At 50.1% G+C, this 7,078-nt stretch overlaps 1 protein-coding gene across 3 annotated transcripts in view; it reads left to right on the top strand.

The window, feature by feature from the left end:
* Positions 1–5,166: 5,166 nt before the first annotated feature.
* Positions 5,167–7,078, top strand: part of THSD1 (thrombospondin type 1 domain containing 1) — a 29,552-nt gene continuing 27,640 nt past the window's right edge. For 2 of the 3 annotated variants that reach the window (XM_052670835.1, XM_052670831.1), the window contains exon 1: positions 5,167–5,264. The gene's annotated coding sequence lies outside the window, so the exon portion shown is untranslated. Of the gene's footprint in view, positions 5,328–7,078 lie in introns of all 3 variants that reach the window. The other variant, XM_052670833.1, reaches the window with a different exon arrangement.

Genomic DNA, 7,078 nt, shown 5'->3' with positions numbered 1-7,078 from the left:
TGCCCAAGGAGGCTGTGGATGCCCCATCCCTGCAGGCATCCAAGGCCAGGCTGGATGTGGCTCTGGGCAGCCTGGTCTGCTGGTTGGTGACCCTGCACATAGCAGGGGGTTGAAACTGGATGAGCATTGTGGTCCTTTTCAACCCAGGCCATTCTGTGATTCTATGATACCTGTCATCAGTATTACTCTCCCAATGCACGTTATCTGAAAACTTGAATAAAGATGATGTCTTTTTCCTGAGACTCTTGTAGGTTTCTGGAAAAAGTTTGAAATTGCCAAGCCAAGTCCATGCTTAGATTTTTAGGTAAATACATCTTGTATGAAGATGATCCATTAAAATGACATTTTGAGACAAGTTAGTCAATATTTAATCCTTTTAATGCATGCTGAGCTAATTCTGCAGAAATTTCCTCTGTAGAAATGTCAAGCCAAACCTTCAATGAAAATGCAAGCATAATTATATCCCAATACTCCAATACTGCTACCTTTGTTCACCAAACACGTAATTTTATATACGATGCCACCAATCTTTGTCAATTGGCATTGGCAGTGGTACTCCCCTTTTTTTACTTACCAGTTTTCCCATCGCTATGCCTGGACTCCACATAAGGCTGGCAGGTTTGGATCAACCTGCTGGGCTGCTGTAATGCCTAAAACACAAGTCAGTACAACCCCGCATGTGAGAATTCAGTGATCTGAAACTCCCCAACCGATTGATTGGAAAATCCTGGTTACCATTCGCTGGTGCAAGTTTCTTCAGACCCGATTTTAAATTGATGTAACTTGAGCTGCTCTTCTGTTATGTTCTTGAACCTGCATTGGAACAGAAAGTATTTGGCTGCAGTGCTGCAATATGGCTCTATCATCTGTTCTCCCCTCACAACAGAACAGTAGTATTTACTAAACATCTGTATTCCTTCTGCATTCCAATCCACAAGTCAAATGTTCACATAGTGGGATAGTTACCATTCTTTCCTTTGACTTATATATTAACATGAGGAAAATCTCTCTCAACATTGCTGACCGGGGTTCTCCTGTCCTTTTAAGTTCTTTATCAGTTTATCAGAGTTATCATTTCCAAAGGGATACACTTCAGTTTCTCACTGCTTCCTGCCTTCTGATGCTTCCCCCTAAACCATCAAATATTTACATTGCAGCTTCAGACCTCCTTTGCTCACGTCAGATTACTTGCTTGTACCTAAGCCAGCACTATTTGGGGTTTTACAGTTAGCTCTTCTCTGTCAGCGTGGATCTGGGCAGATCTGTCTTGCTTGTGTGGTTCACTTCCTCAGTTAGGATATTATTAGAGTTTGAGGTCATTTTAACATCCACAACAGGAACCTTTCAGTCCATTTGCTCAGACAGAAGTCACACACACCATGTCGCATCACTGCCCTGCACATAGTGAGAGGTAAAGTGGTAGCCAGCCATGCTGCTCACCGCTCAGCCGGTCTGCAGTCCATATGCGCTAACACACGATGTTGCTCTTATGCCAAGAAAAGAAGTACGTTTTCTTCTCAGCTGAACTGAGGGAAAGCCACAAGCAGCTCAGCAGCCTGTGTCTGCAGAAACCACCAGCACAGCCAAGCTGGTGCTGCCCATCATCTAACACCTATAATTCAGTTCAGGCAGAACCAGGTTGATCTGTTCCAGCCGACATGCCTGATCTGGCCTAACCCCTGTGCCACTCCACGCCTGCGGCCAGTGCCACCTGCATGGGCAGCAGCGCTCAGCCCACGGCTGGAATCTACCCTGGCACACAGCAGGACAGCTGCCCGCAGCTTCCACCACTGCCTGCAGTTACACGTGCATGCAAACATTTGTTTTACAGCTGGAAAACAGGTAATTCTGTTTATACAGACCAGGATCCTGTGCCAGGATCCATTCCCCTGCCTGACCTTCCCGTGAGGACCGTCCCAAACACTGGCACCAGGCAGACCCCACCAGCTCACAGCTCAGCTGCCATCACTTTGCCTTCCCCAGTTGCTTATTATGCCGGCTGCCAGCACTACAGACAAGCAATTAAAGGTCATTTTCTGTTTGTACTCTTCAGTGTCTACGATAATTTTGTTCCCAACATCACAGTTCTGGGCTGAATGAGTGCTCATTTGTTCCCTCTTCCTCCTGTCCCTTCTCTCTCCAAGGAAACCAAGTTGAGCGGCAAGGAAAGACGCATCTCTACCTGCTGTTAACCAGACGTGTTGTAATGAAAAATGTGATCTTGATGAAATTTGGATGGCACATAAACAAAGACAGATCTCAGTCCCTAGCATCACAGCAGGTGTGCTAAGTGCAAACATAATCCTGTATGCTTCAAAAGGTTTAATAATGCAACCGGTGTATTTATCCTATGCTCATCCTTCTGCTCTCTGGCTTCGTTACAACTTCCATCATGTAATCAAACTGACGATCTGTGTTTTTTAATCATTATCTTTTGGACTGCACTCCCTTTTGGAAAAGCTGATGCAAAGGGGAGATGGGTCTGAAGCAGCCATGAAGAGTCTTAGAGTCCAAAGGGGACTCTAAGAAATAAGGGGACACTCTTTAACAGGATCTGTTGTGATGGCACAAGGGGAAATGGTATCACACTAAAAGAAGGGAAATATACATCAGATGTAAGGAAGAAGTTTTTTACAATAAGGCTGGTGAAGCAGTGGCACAGGTTGCCCATAAAGTGGTGGACGCCCCATCCCTCCAGACACCCAAGGTCAGTGGATGATCTGGATGGGGCTCTGAGCACCTGATGGAGCTGTAGGTGTCCCTGCTCCCTGCAGGGCAGTTGGACCAGATGGCCTTCAGGGGTCCCTTCCAACCCAAACGATTCTGTGATTCTGTGAACACAGCCATCTGAGCTGCAGCCTTCATTTTGTTTCTGGCTTTACAATCTGAATATAACCTCAGTTTACTCTGGCATAAAGATGAAGACAAAGCTTTTTTCATCAGGAGTGAGAAACAAAAAGACCAAAGATCACAAATAACTTGTAAAATACTTGAAAGCTGTTGGATCAAAGGCAGTATAGTAAGTGCAAAATACTCAGGTATGAGGAAAGCACATCACCACGTTTCAGGCTCTTTCCTGTTTAGTGAATTTATTTACTCCTCTGCATTACAACAGAGGAAATACATTTTTTCTCAGTGATTAGATTTTTTTTTAAATTGTGTTTCTAAAGGAAAAAAGCATGGCAAAACACTCACCAGTGTAAGTTTGTCAGATGTTAAACATAGGCAGTAAGTGAGACTTGAGTTTCAGTCCCGGGCACTTGGTAGAACTTTCAGCGCATTGCAAACACTCTTCCCCATCACCAACAATCTCTTTGTAGTATTATTTTATTAACAAACATGATTTATTAACAATTTCCTTCACCAAATCCACAACTATGACACATCCACTCGTTAGCTGGCACCCGAAATGGTCAGCACACAGTGAGCTTCTGGCACGTCCACATATCTGTGCACAAGTTCCTCCACAGTGGTGCTGCTTGGAGCTGAACTCCTGTGGCCAGGCTACTTGCATACACTGGGAGCTGCTCAGCATTCAAAGCAAGGGCTGAGTGATGTCACAGAATCACAGAACCATTAAGGTTGGAAAGATCACCAAGTTCATCCAGTCCAACTGCCAACCCATCCCCGCCATGCCCACTAACCATGTGCCTCAGTGCCAAACCTACACGGTTCTTGAACACCTCCAGGAACGGTGATTCCAGCACCTCCCTGGGCAGCCTGTGCCAATGCCTCACTGCTTTTTGTGAGAATGTTTTTTTCCCCAATATCCAACCTAAACTTCTTCAGATGCAACTTAAGGCCATTGCCTCTCGCCCCATGTCATCACAGGACTCCCATCAAGGTGAGGCCCTGGCACAGCTGCCCAGAGAAGCTGTAGGTTCCCCATCCCTGAAGGCAGTCGAAGCCAGGTTGGATGGGGCCTTGGGCAGTCTGAACTACTGGCTAGCACTGCCCATGGCAGGGGAAGCCATGGATTTTAAGGTCCCTCCCAACTCAAGCCATTCTGTGATCCTATCATTCTATGATTCCATGACACAGCACAGATTGCCACATCTTCCGTGGTGTCCTAATGGTGACAAGCTGTGATCATTCTTAGACACACGCACATGCATACTCCTTCTCTGTATGTTGTGTTACAAGCTCCTCAGCAGGCATTTACCTTACTTCCCTGAACCTTCCCAGCAGCACTCCAGATGGCACTCTGCCTTCGGAGCTTTCACACCACGCACCATAGCCGGTGTATAGGAGAGTAACCTGGCACGTGTGGATTCAAACAGGGCCACAGTGGGAATGGCAGTGGCATGGGGCTGCAGCCTGCTGCTTGGCCTCGGTCTGTGCTGCATGGAAGGCTTATTTTCATGGTCACACAGATGGTAACTAGGAACAGTGCTTTGAATTTTGGACTTAAAAAAAAAATAACTGAGAATTGCTTCCTCTTGGTCTTCTGTAGGCCATGCCTATGGAAAGCAGGGAGATTCTCTGCGTGGCAGCAGTTAACACAAAGGCCTCTTCAGATCCTTCTGTTGTTTTCACGGAATCACAGAATGGCCAGGGTTGGAAGGGACCTCAAGGATCAAAAAGCTCCAACCCCCTGCCACATGCAGGGCCACCAACCTCCCCATTTAATTCCAGACCAGGCTGCTCAGAGGCCAACCTGGCCTTGAACACCTCCAGGGACGGGGCATCATTCTGTGGGAGAGAGGGTGTATTTTTAAAGCACAGACTGCACGTCCGGGAAATACAGGTAACAGTGGTTTGAGATAAATCAGTCGCTCTTGTGTAAAAATACACGGATTTCTCTTTTAAGAAGCCCCTCTAGAAGACATTTCCATTCCTTACCAGCATGTCCTGCCGCAGCAGTCCCCGAATTTACTCATGGCGAGGAACACCCATGCACACGCCAAGTTGGGCAGCGGACGGGCGGGCACTGGAGAGCGGAGGGCTGAGATCACCGAAGCCTCCGCCGCCGCGGGCCACTGGAGCTGTCACGGAGCCTCAGGTGCCTCCGTCCCAGGGGCCGGGCCGTGTCACCGAGGCGCTCGGCCGAGTCCGGCCGTGGGCGCGGGGCGGGGGCGCCGCCACACCCTGGCGGCGGGCGGGCGAGGGCGGCGCGGCCCCGGCGGGAGCGGGGCGGGCGGTGCGGCGCTTCGCCTCGCCTCGCCTCGCGTCTCTTCGCTTCGCCTCGCCGCCAGGGGCGCGGGTTCCCCTCGCGCGGCGCCCGCTGACAGCCGCCCCGCCATTTACCCCGGCCGCTGCCTGAGGTGAGCGAGCGCCGCGGCCGCGCGGCAGGCGGCTCTCCGGAGCTCGGGGGTCCCGCGGTCGCGGTAGGGAGTGAACGCGGGGCCGGGGGGAGGCGGAGCGGGGCGCGCTGTGCTGGGGGCGCGGGACCGCGCTGCGTGTGAGGAGGCGCGGAGTAACTTCGGGCTCCGGGCTGCAGCCCGCTGCCCCGAAGCGCGGACGGGAGAGACCGCGCTGCGTCCTGCCGTGCGCGGCGTTGCTGCTGCTGGCCGTCGTGCGCCGGGCACAGTGCGCCGTGCAGGCGCCGGGGAGGCTTTCTCCTGCTCGTGTCGGCGGTTGGTGGCATTTCGGAGCTGATTCCTAATTGTTTCAGCTGTGCGATGCGTGTCACGATCCTTACGATAAACTTCCGTAAGTGGGGGATCCCAGAAACGATGGGCGATACAGAGAATGCCAGCAAAATCTGGAGGAGAGCGGAGGAGCGGATGGCTGCGTCCACCTTACGCCACGAGGGTCGATCCGATGCATTTAATTCTGCACGGAGGGGATTCATTATTGCTTGGATGTTTTCCTGGCCCTCCTTATGCTTAATAAACTTATTGTCACTGTACGTTTTCCACAGCAAACCTCATCCATCTATTCACTCTGCTGTAGGATGGGGAGTGCTGGCAGCTCTCATATTGCTGAGCCAATACCAATAAGAGCGGACAAATCCCAGCATTTCTGAGCATCAGCCCCAAAGACTGATAGCTGTATGCTTTACCAGCTAATTATTATTATTATTATTTTTTAACCTCGCAAAAGCGCTGTCATTTTCAGCCCGGTGAATTTAGGTGCCTAATTTCAATACAGCCATTATCTGATAGCGACGTCAAATTGTCTGATGTGTAAATAAGAAAGAGCGATGCCTTTGAGGCTGGCAGCCCCGGCCCCCTGCTGCGGCACACAGCCGTATGTGCGTTTCCCCGAGCCCAGCTCCAGACTCAGAGCGCAGCTCCCGGCCAGCAGCCGTGTGTATGGCCAGCAGCAGTGGGATGTCAGCGAGGTGATGTGCACCTGAGGTGCTCCCGCATTTGTGACGGGGAGGAGGATTTGGTGAGAAGTTTTGAAATTCCCAGCAGGTGGTGACACTTCAATGGCTGCCTAATGCCACGGCGCAACAGCAAAAATAATTAATCTCTTTCCCTACAGACAGATGAAGTATCTCACGTTTGCAGAAACGTGGCAGATGGACGCTTCTTTTTTGTGCTGCTAGCGAGCTTCCTCAAGTGAAAAGCAGGAAGGGCTCTCTGACTTAGGCTGGAGCAACTCTGAGCACCTGATCGAGCTGTAGGTGTCCCTGTTTGTTGCAAGGGAGTTGGAGCAGATGGCCTTTAAGGGTCTCTTCCAACTCAGATGGTTCTGTAATTCTGATTCTATGACTTCCAGGATCTGTTTCGCTGGGCTACTTCACTGTCAGCCACTCTCATGCATAATACAACTGTGCAAATAGGACTGCAATACTTTTACTAATAGACAGCAGTTAAGGAGACTTGTTTTTCATCTGGGACTTTGTTTTCCCTCTTACATTCTGGCAAGGTTGACCTCATTACAAACTTTCAGTACCTAAAGGGAGCCTACAAACAGGAGGGGAATCAACTCTTTGAAAGTGTTGATAACTGCAGGACGAAGGGAAATGGTTTTAAGTTGAGGGAGGGAAGATTTTGGTTGGATGTCAGGGGGAAGTTCTTGACTATGAGAGTGGTGAGGTGCTGGCACAGGCTACCCAGAGAGGTTGTGGATGCCCCATCCCTGGAGGTGTTCAAGGCCAGGTTGGATGGGGCCCTGGGCAGCCTGG

Source organism: Tympanuchus pallidicinctus, unplaced genomic scaffold (assembly GCF_026119805.1).
Source record: "Tympanuchus pallidicinctus isolate F22 unplaced genomic scaffold, pur_lepc_1.0 scaffold11, whole genome shotgun sequence".
Taxonomy (NCBI): domain Eukaryota; kingdom Metazoa; phylum Chordata; class Aves; order Galliformes; family Phasianidae; genus Tympanuchus; species Tympanuchus pallidicinctus.
This window is presented reverse-complemented; position numbering and strand designations above follow the sequence as displayed.